A 22,670-nucleotide genomic window follows, 5' to 3' on the forward strand; every position below is an offset into this window, starting at 1 on the left:
CAAGTATTTCCTGGAGCTCTATGGTACTTGGTCATATTTTCTTATAAAATGAGGTAAAAGAGGTGCGGGGGGGTCCGTTTTGTTGCTTTAACATTTTAATATCTTCAATGAAAGTACTGAGACAGAGAGAGGGATTAGACAGGGTGTCTTTTGTCTTGCCCCAGTTAGGATTTCTTAAGCAAATCCACTGGGCTTTCAACATGAAGCCAGAAAATTGGGACTTTTTAAAAACGCCCCAGGACACGGCACAAATTGTTATAAATCGTGATTGTCCCGCTGAAATCGGGACGTCTGGTCACCTTACATAAAATCCCCCCTCCCAGTTTCCCACAGCAATAAATATGGCAGGCCTAAAGGCCCAATGCAAAAGAAGGCTTCCAGGCCTAACATTACTTTACATGGTGTTCTTACAAATCAATGGGAGATCTGAACTCCTGAAGGATTAAATTGTGGTCTTACAATGACCATTTCTCATATCTGTAAATTCCTCTGAAAAATGACTTTTGGAAGTGTGTCTTCTCCTTCCTGATACCAGTCCAAAGGAACAGCCTCCCCAAACAGATACAAATGGGCCCAATTCTATATGCTTTCTAGAAACCTATGAAGAGCTGGCTTTTGCCCTAGGCATTGAGGCCAAAATGTTAGCAACGGAAGCTCTAGCCTGGGTTGATGTGATATATGGGAAATGAGACCTTGTTTTTAATGAATTATTACAATACAATGCAATGCAATGCAATGCAATGCAATGCAATGCAATGCAATGCAATGCAATGCAATGCAATGCAATGCAATGCAATGCAATGCAATGCAATGCAATGCAATGCAATGCAATATCATACCGTACCGTACCGTACCGTACCGTACCGTACCGTACCGTACCATACCATACCAATAATACCAATAATATCAATACAATACAATAGCAGAATTGGAAGGGACCTTGAAGTCTTCTAGTCCAACCCCCTGCCTAGGCAGGAAACCCTATACCATTTCAGACAAACGGCTATCCAACATCTTCTTAAAGACTTCCAGTGTTGGAGCATTCACAACTTCTGGAGGCAACTTCTGTTCCACTGATTAATTGTTCTAACTGTCAGGAAATTTCTCCTCAGTTCAAAGTTGCTTCTCTCCTTGATTAGTTCCCACCCATTGCTTTTTGTTCTACCCTATATTTGTATTTTATAGAATTTCATGGGATGAATGGACAGCTATATCTACATTTGATAAAAATGAAGACGTCTGAAGACATTTTAAAAATGTGGACTGGTGAAAAGGAAAGCATCATTTGTGACATTGATGTGCTCAATGCATTGAAGAGCAAAAACAGGGCATTCAAAGGAGTGCTTGGACAAGAACAAAATACTGGAGGTAAGTGGCAGAAGAGAAAGTATAATTAAAATAACTGTGGATGCTGCGTGTTACTAGAGGCGATAGAAGAGAAATAGTAGGTAATAAAGCAGTAAAAAGAGAAACTGAAATAAAAACCTTCAAGATATATTTGATGTTCCTGCTTCCCTGAAGTCTTGTTCTGCAATGAGCAGTGTGTATCTGTGTCATTTTGCCAATGTGGGAAATGTACCTGACCAGAAACTAGAAAATGTAATGAGTAAAACATACCTCAAGATTTATAAAGTAAGAGTAAAACATCAAGGGGCAGGGAAGGGAGTAGGAGAGAGAAAATAACTTTTGCCCTCATAACAAGGGAATCTAGAAGACTGTTAAAAGTAAAGGTCTCTGTGGTCATGTGGCCGGCATGACTAAACGCTGAAGGTGCATGGAACGCTGTTACCTTCCCACCAAATGTGGTACCTATTTTTCTACTTGCATTTTTTACATACTTTCGAACTGCTAGGTTGGCAGAAGCTGGAACAAGTAACAGGAGCTCATTCCGTTACAGGGCGCTAGGGGTTCAAACCATCGAACTGCCAACCTTTCTGATCGACAAGTTCAGCTTCTTTGCCACTGAGCCATCACATCTTACTCACTCAATGACTTACTCATTGAAAATCAAGGGTGGGAAAACTTAACTTTGAAAAAGGTGATTTATTTTAATCTCAAACAAAGCTATCATTTTGCTTCAATTTTCTACTGCATTTATCTTCTTCATACATTATATAATCTGATATCTTACCTTATACAAGAACTCGGGCTATTGTTTAACACTACAATAGTACGGGACAGTATATTAAAGAAATACTGAAGATTATTAAATATAGATGGCAAATTTTAATAGCACAAAGAAGTACTCCAATGTGCTCTGTATTTATTTCTTGATACTTTATTATCCATTCTTTAATAACAAAGAGTCTCCAACTATGATAATTAAAGATACAGCTTTGGGAGGGGAAAAGTCAAGAAATGAAGTCAGTTCAAAATTAAAATCAAGGTCCAGTCATTTATAACTAATACCCTATCAGATTTTCTACCCATTTCCCCAAACTTTTATTTCCCTAAAGAAGTGGCTTCTACTTTTTGTTTTCCTTATTCTTGACTGTATTAGATTTCTTTTGGCCTTTTTCTGAACTTTACTGTCAAAAATTGGTGCATGGGAAGAAGTTTTGTTCCTTTCACATATCTTACCCTTCACACTGCAGCCTCCTTGGCTTCTCAGCTGACTTAAGAATTTAGGAAACATCTTCCTTTGTAATTTCATTGAAATATTGGAAAGCAGGGAAGTCACAGTCAGCTGGGAGATTGATGATGATTGAATAGATTAGATTAGAAGAGAAGAGAAAAGAAGAGAAGAGTTGGAAGGGACCTTGGAGGTCTTCTAGTCCAACCCCCTGCTTAGGCAGGAAACCCTACACCACTCTAGACAAATGGTTATCTAACATCTACTTAAAAACATCCAGTACTGGAGCATTCACAACTTCTGGAGGAAGGGCCGAGGTGGCGCAGTGGTTAAATGCAGCACTGCAGGCTACTTCAGCTGACTGCAGTTCTGCAGTTCGGTTGTTCAAATCTCATCAGCTCAGGGTTGACTCAGCCTTCCATCCTTCCGAGGTGGGTGAAATGAGGACCCAGACTGTGGGGGCGATATGCTGACTCTGTAAACTGCTTAGAGAGGGCTGAAAGCCCTATGAAGCGGTATATAAGTCTAACTGCTATTGCTATTGCTATTGCTAAGTTGTTCCAGTGGTTAATTCTTCTAATAGTCTGGAAATTTCTCCAGACAGATGATGATGATGATGATGATGATGATGATGATGATGATGATGATGATGATGCAGATGATGAGGATGAGGATGAGGATGAGGATGATGACGACGACAATTATATCCATTCAGTTGTGTCTGACTCTTGGTGATTCTATGGGCCAGGTCTCTCCACATCTTCCAATCTTGTGCTACTTCTATGTTCTGGCTGATGTCAGCTTTGATGGTGTCCAGCCCTTGTGTTTTTAGGAGGCCAAGTTTCCTTTTACCACTAACTCTTCCTAATATAATTGCTTCCGCCAGTGAATTCACCCAGATGAGATAACCAAAATAGGTGAGGCACCATTTTATGATTTTTGCCTTCCAGTGACATATCTGGTGTTATGTGCTCTAGCTTGTGGGTCTCCAGCTGTCCAAAAAATACGCAGGAGCCTTCTCCAGCACCACAACTCAAACAAATTGATTTTCTTCCTACTTGTTTTTTAAGGGCCAACTTTCATAAGCAGAGGTACCTAAGGGGAACATGACAGAGATGAACTAAGCCACATTTGGTTGTGTTGTGGCCCGCTAGCAGAGCTGGCAGCAGAGTTGGACAGTGAGGAGGTTGGGGAAGAGCATGGGCAGTTCTGGAAGTTGGGGAAGACTCGGACGAGGGCTCTGCATTGGAGGCAGAGAGGGGGCCAAGGCAGTCTGGAAGTTCTCAGCTGCCTTCAGAGCTAGACAACAGTGAGGCGGAGGAACAGCTGGAGCCTATTCCCAGTGTGTGCATACACAGAGCTGCCAGAAGAAAAGAACAGCTCAGAAATCAGATGGACTTGGGAGTAAGGCCGCAGGTGAATGGTGAATAACCCCTCCCTTAGGAAATAAAAGAGGAGCGAAAGGGGAGTGGGCTTTTGCAGGAAACAATTTGTTCATTTGTTTCAGGAGTGTGAAGATCTGTCCATGAATCTTAGAGATTCTGTGCCCAGGTTTTCCTTGCACAGCACCTCATTTGGAAAATATTTACATGGTAGCTTTCCAAGCTAGATAAGGACCATGGTCCTAAATTCACCTTTGAAAGACTGCTTACCAGGCCTTTGCTGACTGTGAATGAGAGGACTTCACATTTGTTTAATAAAAGGGTTTTGTTGGGACCAGGAATCTGCTTCGTGTCTTTTAGGTCAGAACAGGTTGCCAGGCTGATGTCCTTGCATTTCCACCTTCAGCTCATGTTCATCATTACTGTCCGACCCAGCGCAACCTGATGTTTTATTTCTGAGCTGCATTCACCACTTTGCACTAAATGGAGTCATCTGGTTTCACAAGCTATGTCATCAATGCATCTGTTTGGCTGCAGTTAACACAGGGAGGATTTGAAAAGGAAAATATATTATTTAAAACATACGTCTTGCACTTTCTGGTAGGAGCAGGGTGTTTGTTTTTAACATGGGACTGCAGGTCATAGTTTATAGGGTTGGATTGCATGATTTTGGGGAGCTGAGATGTCTACATTTTTACAACGTTTAGGTGTATTTAGATTTTTAGATATATTCAGCCAGTCCAAGAGCTTAAAGACTTTTCTCTATTTTTGCCCTGAAATCAGTTAGAAATAGTGCTTTTATCATTGGTAGCTTGCCAATGGATTTGGATAGTGAGCTCTCCAGAAGGCATATTAAAAAGAGGTGGGAGGGTCGTGGTTACCCATCCTTCTCCTGTAAATCAGTGCAGTTGCAAAGTAATATGATTTAAAAATGCCAAACTTTGTCCAGGATTTAAATTATCTCTCTTCAATATAGTCTAAAAGAAGGAGAAGGAAACCTCAGGGTGGACTGAATTAAGGCAATTTCCAGAAATCTAAATGCTTAGAGGTCACCAATATCGATGTATCCAATACAGCATCAGGTTTCCTTCCCTTGTGCAAGAGAAATATAGACTCCATTCTATTCAGAAAACTGCACAAAGAATAGATCTGACATTGGTAAAATTGAGGGGAATGAATCATACCAATGCTCTATCCGCATCTCTCTCTCTTTCTGTGTTTGTCAAAGCCTTTGGAAAGTATTTCCTTCTTTTATCTTGTAGGGTGGAAAACTAGGCATTCGCAGTTCAGATTGATATGATGCCATTGCTTTTATTCAGATGTCTTTGTCAGCAACTACATTTCCCCCCCCCCCCCCCAAAAAAAAGAGATGGGGATAAAGTGGGAAAATATATTAAGTTTCTTTTTTAATGTGAACCCAGCACATCTGCAATTTCGATTTGCGAACCTCGATTCAAACCAGAATGAGTATGTCACTATCCAAAGTTTCCTGAATTGTGTGAAGCAATGTGCATCTTCCAAAAAATGAATTTATTAAGGGTAAATTGTGAAAAAAATAAATTATTGTAAGGAAACTCACTTCAGACACTCACATGTGGAAATATATTATTTTACGTTGCTACTTATACAGATGCATGCATGTATTTTGGAAAATTTATATATAAATAGCTATATTAGAATAGAGCTTGTACAAAAATGTGTGCCAGGAGAAAACTACACAAAAAATGTGTGCACATTTTCAAGATAGTCTATGTCATGTTATATAAAATCAAAGAAATCTTCAAAAGAGATGAAAACATTTTATGGTTGAAAAAAAATCAGAAAATGAATGGACATTAGGCTTTTTCATGCCATCTGCATTTTAATATGACTCATGATTGGAGCAATATTTTCAAAGACTTTTATTTTTCTCCTAAAACAAAACAAAACAAAACATCAACATATTAATCTACAGATCATGGATGTCAAAGGAAATTAATTTCTCATATTACATTTGATTTTTTTAAAAGAAATTACAACTTAATCACATGCAAACTCAGAAAGACTCCACATCTCATAACAGAGACTTTAACTGTAGCCAAGGTTAATTATCATCAGGGACAATTGATTGCATATTGTTTGACAGCTGAATTGTTCATTGAAAGGACTTTGAGGTTATCTGCACGTTGAGAAATGGAAACAAAGCTTGCTGGAAAGGCATGAGCTTTCTAAATAGAGTTTCAGTTTAGGAAAGGAGTCCTGGAGAAAGGAGGATAAAGGAAATGGAGGGGAGGGAGAAATAAATAGAAAAGGTAAGGAAAGAGGAAAGAAGATTTATCTTGAGTGTTTAATATATGGATTTAATCAACTTCTAGCCTAATATACTCAACTCATCATGAAATCTCCAGAACTGTAAATCCTACAAACTTGAAATTTCCCACATACATTCCTCTTGCCTTCTAGAAGCTCAGTAAGAAAGGATATTTTTAAAAGACTATTTGATCATTAGTATTTCTTATACAATATTATATTAACATGCTTTGATGCTAAAGTGTTAGCCATTCTACTCCCCCTCCCCACCTGAAAAGAACTCTGTTCCAGCTGCTAGGTGCCTTATATTAACCAAGCCCGATTACATAATTTCATAGCAAAGCATGGGTATCCAGCTAGTAAATAAAGAAAATGAAATATAGTTTTATCTGTTGTATTTCTAAAAGTCAAATTAAATGGTTCAACAGAATCATAGCTTTGGTGCTGTCTGAGTTTGGTTGCTTTCTTGCAGACATTTCATTACCCAGTCAGGTAACCTCTAGGTAAGCACTGCTGGCACTGATGAGGATACCTAGTTGGGTAATGAAACGTCTGTAAGAAAAGAACCAAATTCAGAGAGCATCAAGGACCCCGTTCAACCCTAAGCTAAAATTATTCTTGTCTATTGAATCCCAGCATTAATAAAGTATTAACTGCATGAAATTCCAAATGATTAATCCCATGGAGTTCTGCTGCTCTGCAGAAAGTTTTGCTCACTGATGTTGATGTCACTAGAAATCTGGTCAGTAAACTGCTGGATGTATTCAGATGCTAATTCAATTGACATTTCACTCAGACAAAAATCGTTGAAATTTGCAATTGCAGTTTCTGTGTTTTATTTTCTGTAAGTAATTCTGTCCATTTTCTGTTAAGTTTTCTCATGCAATTCATAAGACTCTTATCAATATTACTATTCTTCAGTGCAATTTTTCCAAATGCACAATGTGTCTGGGCCCAGTGACTTTGATCTGAAATGTGTTGGTTCAGAGCATCATTTCAACACTTCAAATTGATTCAGAGATGGGCAATACTTTTCTAACATTGCACAATTGAATAGAATAGAATAAAACTGTTGGAAGGAACCTTGGAGATCTTCTAGTCCAACCCCCTGCCTAGGCAGGAAATCCTACACCACTTCAGACAAATGGTTATCCAACATCTTCTTAAAAACGTTGAGTGTTGGAGCATTCACAACTTCTGGAGAAAAGTTGTTCCACTGATTCATTGTTCTAACTGTCAGGAAATTTCTCCTCAGTTCTAAGTTGCTTCTGTCCTTGATTAGTTTCCATCCATTGCTTCTTCTCCTGTCTTCAAGTGCTTTTAAGAATAGCTTGACTCCCTCTTCTTTGTGGCAGCCCCTGAGATATTGGAACTCTGCTATCATGTCTCCCTAGTCCTTCTTTTCATTAAACTAGACATACCCAGTTCCTGCAATCGTTCTTCATATGTTTTAGCCTCCAGTCCCCTAATCATCTTTGTTGCTCTTCTCTGCACTCTTTCTAGAGTCTCCACATCTTTTTTACATCGTAAAAAATGTTTCATTCAACTAGACATACCCCATTTCTGAAACCATCGTTCCTATGTTTTAGCCTCCAGTCCCCTAATCTTCTTTGTTGATCTTCTTTGCACTCTTTCTAGAGTCTCAACATCTGTACATTGTGGCAACCAAAACTGAATGCAGTATTTCAAATGTGGCCTTACCAAAGTTCAAAGTTTCAAAGTTTAATAGCATTTGTATGCCGCCAAATCCTGAAGGACTCCGGGCGGCTAACAATACAGTAAATCAAAAAGAATAGAAGAAAGAAAAGATAGATTTAAAAACACACCATGCACTGCATTCCAAGTGGGGCTGGACCATATTTTGGGGTCAACAGCCCCAGGCCTGCCGGAACAGCCAGGTTTTAGTGGCCTTACAGAAGGCCGAGAGAATGGGAAGGGTCCAGATCTCTGCAGGGAGATCATTCCACAGGGCCGGGGCAGCTACAGAGAAAGACCTCCCCTGAGTAGTCACCAACCGGCATTGCCTGGTTGACGGTACCCGGAGGAGGCCCAATCTGTGTGATCTTATGGGTCGTTGGGAGGTATGTGGCAGGAGGCAGTCCCGTACAAGGCATTATAACGTGGTATTAACACTTCATTCAATTGCTAGGGTTCCAGAATCAAAGGACTACAAGATCAGCACATATGATGTAATGTCAGTGATCTCAGATCTTTTGAAAGACTCTAAAGTCTGTGATAGTACTCTAAGATTTAGACCTTAAAAATGTGTGTTTATTTGGTATATCTCTAAAGAACCCTTACCCTACTTTTTTGTATATAATTTTCTCAATATAGTCAAATGTTACAGAAGTGTCCACACTGCACGGTATATAGTCTCTGTATCTGTCTGTCTACTGTCTACTGTTTAAAGTCAGTTTCCTCTTGACATTGATGCTTATGACATAACTCACATTTACAGATCACGTATTGCTACATAACCTAAATATACTGTATAACAGCAAAGTTGCTGCTATTGTGGGCCACCAGTGGCCAGCGGAACTGGCAGCAGATTCAGACAGTGAGGAGGTTGGGGAGGAAGATGGGCCAGTCCTGGAATCTGGGGAAGGCTCTGATGAGAGCTCTGTGTCAGAGACAGAGAGGGAGCCGAAGAGCCAAATGCCAGTTATCAACTGCCTTCGGAGTCAGACATCAGTGAGGCAGACGAACAGCTGGAACCTGTTCCCAGTATGCACATATGCAGATTTGCCAGACAAAGGGAACAGTTAAAGAACAGCCTTGGGAGTGAGGCCACAGATGGACAATGAATGGCCCCTCACAGAGAAAATAAAAGAAGAGCAAAAGGGGAGTGGAGTTTGCAGGAGACAATTAGTTTGCTTAATTGGTTTGTGACTCTCCAAGACTCCTTGCCAGGTTTTGCAGTTATGGTCCTGTCAACTCTCCAAGCCAGATAAGGTCTGTGACTGTAAATCCTCCCTTGAAAGACTTTGCTGGATGTGAATGAGCAGAAATCACAGTCAATTAATAAAAGGGACTTTTGTTGGGATGAGGAGTTTGCTTCATGCTTTCGGGAAGCCTGGGTCAGAACAGTTGCAGGAATAACAGCTACAAAGTAGTACTGGGGGAAAAATGTAAATAACAGTGGATAAATATATCTTACTAATGCAAAAAGTCATTTGCTCTTAAATTCTTACCGACCTAGCAAACGGTTCACTGAGTCTGTTTAAGCGATAGTCCTATTTATTGATAATTATATCGTATGTATCTCAGTAATCCAGTGTTCCTTAAAGTGTAAGAAATACCCTCACAAAATAATGAGCAAGAATTAACACTTTGATGCACATCCTAATTAGGATTTAATTAGGATTTTTTTTAAAAAAAAAAGTAATGTGGATGTATTTTGCAAGTGCACAGTCATTAATGTATTGCTCATAGGGCTTCTGTGTTTCTTTTCAGTAAAAAATCACACCCAATTATAACTATCATTTAAGATCAAGTTTGTGATTTCAAATTTCTGTAATTTTTCGAGGAGGAAATATTTTTTTCTGTAAGCACCTTATTTGTTTTCATCAGTAAGAATGTTCCTTCAGTATTTTTTTTTCTTTTTAGTATTATGACAGTAGTATAAGTACTATTAGAGGACACAGTGACTCAGAGGCTAAGACGCTGAGCTTGCCGATCAGAAAGGTCGGCAGTTCAGCAGTTCGAATCCCTAGCGGCGCATAACTCAGTGAGCTCCCATTACTTGTCCCAGCTTCTGCCAACCTAGCAGTACTATTATTTGGCACTGGGACTGAAAATGATCGCTCTGTTCATCCCTTAATACAAAAATATTCATTCTTCTTTACATGAATGAAAATTTGCTATGTTTAGTGAACTGCAACAAAATATTCACAACTCCTAAGTTTACTCTGCTTGTGTGCAATTATTAAGCAGTCTTTTCAATCTAGCATATCTGATTCAACTGTTTCCAGAACCTTATCCCAACTGGAATAATATTTGAAATCACGAGTTTTGTATTATGGCAAGATTGTCTGTGGCATCTACCTGATTCTACTTGACTCTGTTGTTACATCTTCAAACTCTCACAGCTTCACCCTTAAAGTGTTTACCATGGATCTCACCCCATTCCTAAGAGGTCCGTAAAGGGGGTGTGCATAAGCGCACCAGTGTGCCTATCGTCCCTGTCCAACTGTCCCCATTTACTTGTATTCATTTCCTTTGTCCATGTCCATGTTCATTCTTATACCTGCTATCTTATACATGTTTGACAAGCTAATAAATAAATAAAAATAAATATGGTCAAACTGTAAATATAGCTGATGTAATGGTACGTGTCAGATCCGGCCAGCCCAGAGGCCTGGAGCTTCCATTCAGGGGAGAAGACTGGGCCAGCTGCCAAGACTCACCATCCCACCTACGCAAACTGAAGAAACTCCTGCTAACAATCCATGATTAATTGCCAGGTGGTTTCGCTCTGGTGATGGGTGTGCACACGTGGGGTGCAGCTTATCTAAATTACCAATGTAGCTATAAAAGGTGGTGGAAAGCACAGGGTGGCAGCTCTGACAATTTATTCATTGCCTTAGTGCTTTGTTGGTCAGTTTGTGCCGAAGGAAGAATACAAACTGCATTTACAAACCGTTTCTGTGTTTGGCTGGTTTCATTAACCCTTTGGAACCTGACAGTGCGAATGAAGCTCCACCCCATTTTGTGGGCATTCCACATGTACAATATGTGTACAATACACATAACCATTTGAATTGCACCACGATGGCTGCGTTTTTTAATTTTGTTTTCCATGACAATCTATGGATGCCCTTTAGAAATCTTGAATAATGAAGCCCTGACATACCTTACATGAACTGACATGATATAAAGCATACACTTGAGGATTACAACTGATAAGCAATTTAAAAAATGGTACTGAGAAGCAGAATCTTGAATGTAGGATAGAAGGATGAACCTATGGACATTCAGTTACTAAAGAATGTTATTCCCTATTATTTGCCAGGCTAGAATTGTGAACATTTTGCAGTCTCAGAGACAGGTGTGTACTCAAAGGGATGAATTGCATCCCTTAAGTTTCTCTTGTCTCTCTAAATGTGGAGAACAGCTGAACTATCTCCAAATTCCATCCATTCCCATTAGGTTGGCAGACGTCCTACAGGAAGTCCTTAACTTATGATCACAATTGAGCCCACAATTTTCACTGCTAAGCAGGGCAGCTGTGAAGTGAGTTTTGCCCCATTTACAACCTTTGCCACAGTTGTAAAGCAAATCACTGCAATTGTTAAGTGATGTATGCGATGATTAAGCAAATTGGACTTCCCCCATTGATTTTTCTTGTCGGAGGACAATGGGAAGATTACAAATGGTAATTCCTTGAACCTGGGACAGTGCAACTTCCATAAATACATTCCAGTTTCCAAGCAAATGAATTATGATCATGTGACCATGGGGATGCTGCAATGAGTAAGAGTGGAAATCAGTCATAAGTCACTTTTTTCAATGTTGCTACAACTTTCACAACTCACTAAACAAATGGTTGTAAATTGAGGACAACTTATATTTGGAGCAGTAGGATGACTGATTGAAGAATATAAAGGAGGAATGACAAAATAGGAAGAAAAGAATTGCACATATTGATTGGACCTAATTGTTTGCTGATCAAGGATATCTAATTAGAACAGATTTTTCTTTACAAATTGTATAGAACAGAATAGAATAGAATAGAGCAGAGCAGAGCTAGAAGGGACCTTGGAGGTCTTCTACTCCAGCCCCCTGCTCAAACAAGAGAACCTATACCATCTCAGACAAGTGGCTGTCCAGTCACTTCTTAAAAATCTCCAGTGATGAAGCACCCACAACTTCTGGAGGCAAGCTGTTCCACTGGTTAATCGTCCTCACTGTTAGAAACTTTCTCCTTAATTCCAGGTTGCTTCTCTCTTTGTTTAGCTTCCAACTATTATTTCTTGTCCTGCCCTCTGGTGCTTTGGATAATAATTTGACTCCCTTCTTCATTGTGGCAGACTCTCAGATACTGGAATACTGCTATCAGGTCACCCCCTAATTCTTCTTTTCTTTAAACTAGTCAGACCCAAAACCTGCAGCCGTTCTTCATATGGTTTAGTCTCCAGGCCTAAATTCTTAAGGTTGATTTGGCTTCATTCCTTAACCATGATCCATTAGTTCATTGGCAATCTTTGGCTTGTCAGGAAACATTCTTGAAAAATCTGTTCATTAAAACTTTTGAATGACCAGTTTGGAGCTAACTGTGCTATAGACCTCTTGATACACTTAACTGCATATACAGAGCATGCTGTGTGAGGAGAAGAGCAGCTCATAGTGCATTCTCCATTATCCTCACTCTTATCTCCATATTTAAGAAGACCTTTGAAGCAGAACCGTATTTGCATTTGCTTGAAGTTAAACGCAAACTCTTATGAGATGCTGAAACATAATAAAGCAAATTTCTAGAAAGATGTTTGAACTGAAGCAAACAATAGTTCCGTTTTTCCTCATCCTTCCAGCTGAATGCATGGGGGAAAAATATGACCGTATCATGCAGAGCCAGTTTGAGTCCTTTTGAGTTTGAGCTGAATGGCTGAATATATTTTCGCTTCTACATTGACATTTAAAGGGATTTGGAACAGAAGGTGTGAAGGTTGTTGCAGGGAAACCATTAAAAACAATCTTTAGCCTGTAACTTTAGAACAGTCACTTCCAACATTAAGTTAGAATTTATAATATCTTTAGGAAAGCCCTGGTGCAAAATAGAATATTACAGTCTTCAAATAATTTAGAGCAAGGCTTGATGATTTAGGATGTGTTTGAGATGTATACCCGGTCTTTGGTAAGCATCCTGTCAGTCCTGGAAGCAATCTTTTGCATTGAGCCTTCAGGCCTGCCACATTTTCTGCTGTGGGAAAATGGGAGGGGGGATTATATGGCGTATGGGTGAGATATAGTCAAAATAATATTCTTTTCTCAAACAGTCAAGGACACATGGAGTGGCATGACTGGGAGGCATCTCCAGTTTTGGATGATGCCTGATTGGATCATATGATGGACATGTGGGCACTGGGCGGGGACTTGAACTTTCATTTGGGTGGGGAAATCCTGGAAACTTTCAGATTCAGGTTTTCACAGATGTGCCAATATGACATCTCTAATAAAATGGAACTTTGAGGAAATTCAAGCCTCGAGGTCTTCTTTTGTTGGGGGTGTTACTTGGAACCCTGACAATAACCCCAAATCCCCTGAGATATACTACTAAAGTAGCCGAAGCTACCACCAGAACTGACCTGCAGGTTAGATAATTTGGATCCTGAAGTTAAGGATTCCTATTAAATGATTGACATAAGAAGGGAAACTTTATGAAGTGGGTTTAAGGAAACAAACAAATGCAGACATGTAAACATCTTGTTCTTTGTTTTCCTTCCTAGTTTCCAAGCTCCAATCTGTCTCTTCTCTCCTGTTTTCTTAACTTCTAAACAAAGACTCTTTATATATTTATATATATAAAAGAAAATTCTTACATTTTCCTTGTTTTTTTAATGGAACGTTCTTGATAAGCATGAAGGGAGCAGAAGGCTTTGTAGATAGATGGGATCAAAGAGATTAAAGAACAGTGCTTTGAAGAGTTACAAGATGTTGCAAGAGGCAGATTGCGATGCTGAGTGTTTTTTTAGGCATTGAGAGAGAGTTAAGTCTGACTTGATGTCACCTAAGTAATCCCCCCCCCCCCATACACAATCTAATTTCTTGGAGGTTTATTTGTCAAGCTTAACACCATATCTTCTTAGTCCTATTTTTTTTCTCTAATTTTTCTCCCTCTCTGCTAAATGTACATAATATATACACCTAACACAATACACCCCTATGTGTAATATGTGCAATGTCCACATCCACATGGACATATACACATAACACAAATGAACACATTAAAGACTAACCGATGAAGCCTGTGCCTTCTGATTCCCCCCCCCCCCAAATTTCATTTTAATAGGTTGTATTCAGTGTCATTCATTTCTGTCCTAATTTGTAAAGACCTAAAAATGTTGAGATGGCTGGTTGAAAGATCCTACACATTGTTGGCTGTCTGAATAGATTTTGGCAATGTGGATTGTGCATTTTCTTTCGTTTTTTCTTTCTTCTCCACAAATGTGTTTTTTAATGTGTAGGATCTTCTTTAATTTTTTTCTTCAACATCCCTTCTCTTTCCACTTGCAACATCAAAAAGCTCATTATAAAGGCATAACAATAATATCCCTCTGGGACTTTTCATTCAGCCTCCTTTGCCTCCATGGTTTGGCAAGACATGTATAATATTTCTCCCATCAAACAAAAGTTACATCACCTGTCGGGTTTCTCTTCAAGAGGCCCATGCCCTTTCACAATCTATCACAAATGTATTGTTGGAGAAGTAATGGCATGTTAGCAAGAATGACTTTCTAGCCATCTTTGGAATTCTCGATAATTTTGGACTCTGGTAATAAAAGCAATGAAAGTTCCTACAGTTTTAGGAAAAGAATGATTTTCACAAAGTTTTTTCTTAATGCCTATGAGGAGATGGCTTGGATCTGAATTTTTGATAAGATTTATTGCGAACAGAGCAGTGGGGGGATTGAATTTTTTTTACTACTGGTTTTGTGAGTGTGGCTTGGTGGGCATGGCAGGGGAAGGATACTGTAAAATCTCTATTCCCTCCCCACTCCAGAGGAAGATACTGTAAAATCTCAATTCCCTCCCAACTCCAGGGGAAGGATACTGCAAAATCCCCATTTCCTCCCAATCAGGTGGGACTCGGAAGGCAGAGAATAGATGAGGACGGGCCAGTCAGAGGTGGTATTTACCAGTTCTCCAAACTCCTCAAAATTTCCACTACCAGTTCTCCAGAAGTGGTCAGAACCTGCTGAATACCACCTCTAAAACAGAGAGAAGAAATAAATCCAACTCTGTTATTCTGTATTCTCTATCTCCCTTTCTCAAATTCTAGGAAGCCGTAGGAAAGATACCTCCAGTTTTAATATTTTTACTGTAGAGGCCAGTGGCTATAGAAACAGACACCAAAATTTCTCCCCTTAATACTACCTATTATAATGCCATTAAAAAAAAACCCTCTCCCCATTTTTCTATCAATTCTTTTTCAGTGCAATCAAAAATAATTTGCTTTCAAAATTTCTTTTCAGGGAGAAAATATTTCCAGTGAAATATTCAGGCATGTGTTGTACATACTTAACAATGAGAAAAACAGAATATGAGTGTTCTAGGATAAGTATATCTTATCCTTCATTGCATAATGCACTATTTCAGTGGTTCTCAACCTATATTCTGGCAGGGGGGGCACAATATCAATAATTTTTTGAATAATTTCTAAAATTTGCAAATAGCCACACAAATAATTTTTGGGGGGGATCAGTTCTTTTACATAGGTGCATCAGCTACTATTATTTCTATTTGATATGGTCAGGAGACTAATCAATTAATACACTACTACTTCTGCTGTTGCTATTGAGATGGTACCTTATCTTTTGAAAATGTGTAGTATAGTGGTTTGAATTCCAGGCACATAACTGAGACTCAAGATATCTTAATCAAGTTTAATGGTAAGAAAAGGAGATACATTTAATAATATTTATTTTTTCTTCTGCCCCGTTTAATTTGAACCTTTGGTTTTATTTCCTCTGCTGAATTTTAATATATCATATCAGTAGAACAGAAGAAGGGGACACTTTTATAAAAATACAATTGTAGGTTTGGTATGTATTATTATTTTGTAGAAAATAATATGTGACCTAGAGATTAAAGTTTTTATCTAATTTGTAAACCACTCTTATATTCTTTTTTGCGAAGTCTGGTGTTTTTAAATAATACCGTTTTTTAAAAGTAGACTGGTCTTTCTTAGTTCTCCTTGGAATAGCCATTTGAAAAACAAATTACTGTAGTTTTGCTGTAATTTTCATGCAGGATTTGCTTCAATTTTCATGCAGGATTTGGAATACACAATGAAGTAGATCTGCCCAATTTCATATTTCCTACCCAGCGCAACTCCCAACTGGGGCTAAAAATGTGATTCTAACTAGACCAGTGGTTTAATATTTTCTCATTCTACTTAGCCATGACAGAGGATGAATGTCTAAAAACAAAAATCTGTGTTTCCCTTTCATGAGTAGGTAGAGACTTTCACAGCACATAAAGCAGAAAGAGGAGCGGTTGAGATAATAGGCTGGCTTTGGGTTGGAGACAGTATGCAAGCCTTTATATGAAAAAGGTTCTTTCCAAAAATGCCCTAGGGGAAGAAAAATAACAGTCTGATTTAGAACCTCTCTTGCCCTCAGTCATAGCATTACTACAAATTTCTTTTTATGACCCTGGCATCTCTTAATTTGGGGTAAGTCTGGGTGACTTGATGGAGCTGAGCATTTACTGGCTGGATGCCCTTCCTGATGCCACACAGAGTTCACAGCAGATATTTTTTCTTTGTACCCTGATCAGTGGTGGGTTTCAAAATATTTTTGAACCTACTCTGTGGGTGTGGCTTCCTTTGTGGGAGTGGCTTGCCGGCCATGTGACCTGGTAGGAGTGGCTTGCCGGCCATGTGTTTTCTTTCTTTCTTTCTTTCTTTCTTTCTTTCTTTCTTTCTTTCTTTCTTTCTTTCTTTCTTTCTCTTTCTCTCTCTGTGTGAGTCTGTGTGTGTGTGTGTGTGTGTGTGTGTCAGTGGTGGGTTTCAAATTTTTTTGGAACCTCTTCTGTAGGTGTGGCCTGCTTTCTGGTGGAACCTCTTCTAACCGGTTTGGTAGATTTGACGAACCGGTTCTACCAAACTGGTGCGAACTGGTAGGAACCCACCTCTGATCCTAATAGAAAAACATTTGCCGCTACCTAGGATTGAACTCTCAACCTTCCGAGTGGGAGGCGAGTGAGTTCACCACACTGCTTTTTATATCATTAATAGCAGGACAAAAACATTTTCGTTGCCTGAGATGTTTCAGCTCATTCTATCACATCAGCATGCTACCATTTCATTCTTTTAGATGGATAGACTTAGATGACTACTTTGAAGCTGAGAATCTCCAGTCCTAATAAATAATATTTATTTTCCTAGAAGCATAATAGCTTTAAACAGCCTTGCAAGCTAAGAGTGCTTAAAACCTATTGATTTCAATTTGATTATACTATAATAAATGAGGAACATGTAAAGTTATTATAGTGGGACTGAGTTTGGGGAAAATGGACTGGATCAAATATTTATATTGTTTCCGTAATCTAATTGATGATATCTTCATCACCTTGACTAATAGGGTACTTAGAAGCTAGAACAGTGAAAAGAGAGTTTATAAAAACCTATCCTTTTTCTTTTTCATTTTGGCAATGCAAGTTTTGTGTAATCAGTCTTGGTTTCCCATTCTTACCATTTTTTAAATGCTTAGTATTTGCTTTGACTAGTTCATTTCCAGACCCTGTGTATAAATCACATTTCACCTACAGCTCAGTAATGCCATTAATTCATAATTACTCCACCAGTTGTCAAAAGATTGGTTTTGATTATGGTACGATTTTATGCTAGGGGTGAATAATTTGTAATGACTGGACATTTGGGGACTTTAACAGCCCTAGTGGGTAGGGCAGTAATGCAACATAGGAGGAACAAGAAGTTGTTATCTGTTTAGCAGAGAAATTTATCCAAAATAAGATAATATATGCAGTTCAAGTTTTAACTGTGGAATCTTCAGTGTCCTCTATCAATCATCATCATTAGTGATAGGGAATGTGGGATTTGCTCCCTGATGGTATACAGTAGCTTGCCATGCCAATGTTGGTGTGGGTGTGATTTTCTGCTTGGTTGTTCCTTAAGGTATTGTTTTCTTCTTGATTGTTTGTCTGATGTTAATCCCTGCTTATCTAGTTGTTACTTGCTGGAGAAGGATATGTCCTGATCTTTTCCCCCCTCTTAATTTAGACATAGCTTAACTTCTATATAGATAATGTTATTAGATCAGACAAAATGTGCAGACAAAAGACTTCACATTTTCCAATACTTTTCATCAGGTAAAGTGGCAAAGCAAAAGGAACAAGGAAGTCCAGAAGATACAGCCACTACAGTGTGTCTTTCAAGCAGTGGTGGTTTTTTTTAAAAAATAGAATCTCTTCTGTAGGTGTGGCCTGCTTTGTGGGAGTGGCTTGCCAGCCATATGACTGGGTGAGAGTGGCTTGCCGGCCATTTGACCGAGTGGGAATGGCTTGCCAGCTATGTGACTGGGTGGGTGTGGCCAACTTGTAAAATGTGGTGAAACTCACTTAATAATGCTCTTGCTTAGCAACCAAAATGTTGGGTCAGGAACTCTGGCATTGAAGTGTGCAAGTCTTAAAGCTGTCAATCTATAAGACCCTTGTACCCCTAACCTTTTAGAAAAAAAACCCAGGGTTGTTCAAACTTGACAGCTTTAAGACTTGTGGACTTCAACTCCCAGAATTCCTCCTCTCGCTCTTCATCTTGATGATGTGCGGACGGGTTGGGGAGGGAGCTGGAACCAGTTCTAAACAGCACTGTAGATTTGTGGAACCTCTTCCATAGAAGAGGTTAGAACTGGTAGGAACCCACCCCTGCCTTCAAGACACTAACATCTTAAGAAAAATCTCTTGAATGTTAGAGTAAGAGTTTGCTCTTGCTTAACAAGGGACCAGCATAAATCATCTGTCTCCTATTTGGAATGAGGGCACTCCAATCCTTTTTCAAGTTATTTGAAGTGTCATCTTTACCCATAGCATCTTGTTACTATCTAAAATCTACATTACAGGTTCTCTCATCTAGAAAAGGTATAGTCCTTCATGACTGGCATCATTAAAGTAGCCACGAACTTAGCCATTCAGCCCGAAAGCTCATCACTGCTTCAGTGGGCCATCTTGTTCAGCTCTCATTAAAAGCCTTTTCTGCCCTGGGGCCAGAGATCTGGAATATACTAAAAGCTTCATCATTAAAGACCTTGAAAAATCCCTAAAGATTCTTTTCCATGACCTTGTGTTAAACTGAATTTTTATGAGACTACAATGGCTCTTGTCTTCGGGATACGAAACATCTGTATTATTATCACAAGCTTTTTATTCAAAGCTAAATTGATCAGAGCTGGGGAAAAAAATATCCTAAGTGATATGTGAAGAAATATTTCATAACACACACGCACCACCTGGTTCTTTGCATCTATAAACACTCTACCACAGGGGTGTCAAATTCAATTTCATTGAGGGCCGCATCAGGGTTGTGTTTCACCTGGAGGGGAGGGGACAGAGTGGGCGTGGCCAGGATGGGCATGACCAGCACAACATCACTCATGTTGGGGGTGCCTGTGGTGGCTTGAGCACTCTGCCAGCGAAAACAGGCTCCCGAGCTCCGTTTTCAGCTACAACACCATCCTGCAACCCTCTGCCAATGAAAATGCTCTGTTTTTGCTGGCAGAGCCACTGCAGGCCAGTCCTTTGCTGTTTCCAGGGTGGCCTTGTCAGTGGTAGGTTCCTATTGGTTCAGTCCGGTTCGACCGAACCAGTAGTAGCTTGGCAGCTTGGGTCGCTGGAACCACACCCCCACATTGGTTCTCCCACTGGCGCCATAGGTGCCATTGGTGCTGCCATATTGTTTTTTGCTTCTGCACATGCACAGAGCAATTTTAGTTGTACTGCGCATGTGCATGCAGCATGCATCAAGCATGTGTGCATGCATCAAGCATGTGTGCATGCATCAAGCATGTGTGCGTGCATCAAGCATGTGTGCATGCATAGCATGTGTGCATGCATAGCATGTGTGCATGCATAGCATGTCCCTGAGTGAACAGGCAGTAGACTCTGCTGTAACCCACCCCTGGGCCCTGTGGACCAGATCTAACCAACCCTTGGGCTTGATCCAGCCCCCAGGCCTTGAGTTTGACAACCCTGCTCTACCCCCATGTACCACCTATTAACTCTTTGCAATGTGCACATCTATTTATATGCCTCCAGTGTAACACATACATAACATACAGGATCAATTACTGGTCTGGAGATACTAAGCACTGTTCTTCAGAGAGTTATTACAAATGGATTGGAATTTAGGTGTAGAAGGAATAAGCTCTCTATTTGTCTCCCCATACACCCGCTTCATTATTGCTTCCTATGGATATATAATTGGAATCAGCAAAGCCAAGTCCGGTAATGCTATGATCCCACCCCAACACCCCCTTGAATTGAGCAGAAGCAATTTCCAAGTGAAGGTATGATCTGTGTCAAAACAGCTGCACATTTCTATTCAGTAAGAAAAAGTATTCGGTATCCCACTGCTTGTAGCCAGGCCTGAAGTTAATGGCATGAGGAGAGGCGGTCAGAAGGGTAACCATTGTAAAAAAAATGCAACTAGATTTCCTGTGTTTCAATATTTTTGAGTTTTCAGTAGTCAAGGCTGTGGATTCTGTGAGATATTTTTTTCCACACACCACTTGTACAAGGCAACTCTGTTAGGAGCAGACTCAGCTTTACAGGTTAATTTGGATACCCAAAAAGAGCTGATGAAGAATGAGAACTGTAGAAAAAAAAAAACAAAGCAAAGAATAGGAATTCTGTTTTACTTCAGTAGATGAGTGGCTTTCACATCAAAGATGATGAGAAGAGATGGGACAATCTTTTCTGATGAGAGGAAGAAAGAAAAAAGTACAACTGTTGAGAAAAAAAGATCCATTCACTTTCTTACAGTAAGAAACTATAAGCAACCCCTCTGTACTCATCACATTTGACACAGGGAGTGTAGAGGAGCAGGATTTCAGAATTTCATTGCAGTTCACAACCATCTTTCTATAGATTTGCCAATGATATCTTATAAATGCTCATATTCCTGTGAAAATACTTGCTAATTTCCTCTCATTACTGTGTGAATTTGATGATAAGTGAGAAGGGAAAAAATTAATGCTTTGATATGAAGGGAGGCATTGTTGGCGAAGGTGCGATTTTCTATTTTCTTCCTTTTTCATAAATGATCTTAGACTATACTGCACCTTTTGCAGATCCCATCTGGAATGGGAGCATCATTCCAGGTTCCAGGAATATTCTGAAGAAAACAAACCAAGTGGCATTTTAAAGCCATTAGTGGATTTTAAAATATTGAAGGCTAGAAAAGATTTGGGAAAGCTTGGCATAAATATACAGTTCCAAAACCATCTGCATTTCAAATCTAACACTTACATTTCCTTAGCCACATCTGTTAGGTTCTATATTTAAGACTTGGATTTGAACAGTCATTGGTATGGGATAGAAGCCACATATTTAGAAAAGTTTAGCAGTTCAAGTCTCACCAGTCAGGGTTGACTAAGCCTTTCATCCTTCTAAGGGGGTTTGGGGGTATATGCTCCCCTGTAAAACCACTTAGTAAGGGCTGTAAAGCACTGTGAAGCAGTATATAAGTTTAATTCAAGGAACAGCAATCTGAAACACTCAAAGAGCCACAAAGGTCCTAAAGAGAAGTCCCCCATTCAATTCTGGAGCTGACCGGAAGTCCAGTTTCCCCATCATACAGTCTCCTCCTAGCACGGCATCCTTTTTTCTCTACCTGTACTAACTGAAAGCTCTGTCAATTGTGGCATCGACTGGTGATAGGGGGCCACAGCAGAGGGATGAAAGAGCCACATGCGGCTGCAGAGCTACCGGTTGCTGGCTTCTGGTCTTAGTGCTATTGCTATTTCCCACAAATTCTACATCAGTTAATTACATAACTCACAAGTATTTCAACACCTTCAAAGCATCTGAGCCACAAAGAAGACAATGGGTCACCGTGCAGGACAAAGCATGGGTTCATGGATGTAATTGTGGTGGTTGGGGGGGCCATATCCACGGGAGAGGGTCGGAGCATTGCGGTCATAACAGGGAGAGGCAGATATGGCGGGGACTTTAGGGCAGGCCATCATCGGGGAAGGAGGGTTCGCTATATTACAGAGATCCCTCCTTCCGGCCCTAGGAGTCCCACTCCAAGGTCAGATGGCGCGAGTGATCAGGACCCTGGTCTCAGGCTGCTGTCGCTAAATGCCAGGTCTGTGGTTCATAAGGCCCCCCTCATCCGGGACTTGATAACCGATGAGGGCGCAGACCTGGCATGTATTACTGAAACATGGCTGGGCACGGAGGGAGGAGTCCCCCTCGTTGAGATGTGCCCAGCCGGATTTCAGGTACTACACCAGCCGAGAGCCCAGGGAAGGGGTGGCGGTGTGGCTATTGTAGTCCGGGAGTCTTTAGTTCCTCGTAGGATCCCTGCTCCGGAGCTTGTCGGGTGTGAGTCCCTGCTGGTGAAGCTGGACCTCATGGGTCAAGTGGGTTTGCTGCTTACGTACCTGCCTCCCAACTGCGTTGCAGCAGCCCTCCCCTCGCTCCTCGAGTCAGTAGCCGAGCTAGCAGTTGAGTTCCCTAGACTTATA

This window comes from Thamnophis sirtalis, unplaced genomic scaffold (genome assembly GCF_051295495.1).
Source record: "Thamnophis sirtalis isolate CommonGarterSnake01/CBP01778 unplaced genomic scaffold, rThaSir2_p1.2 scaffold_14, whole genome shotgun sequence".
NCBI classification, from domain to species: Eukaryota; Metazoa; Chordata; class Lepidosauria; order Squamata; family Natricidae; genus Thamnophis; species Thamnophis sirtalis.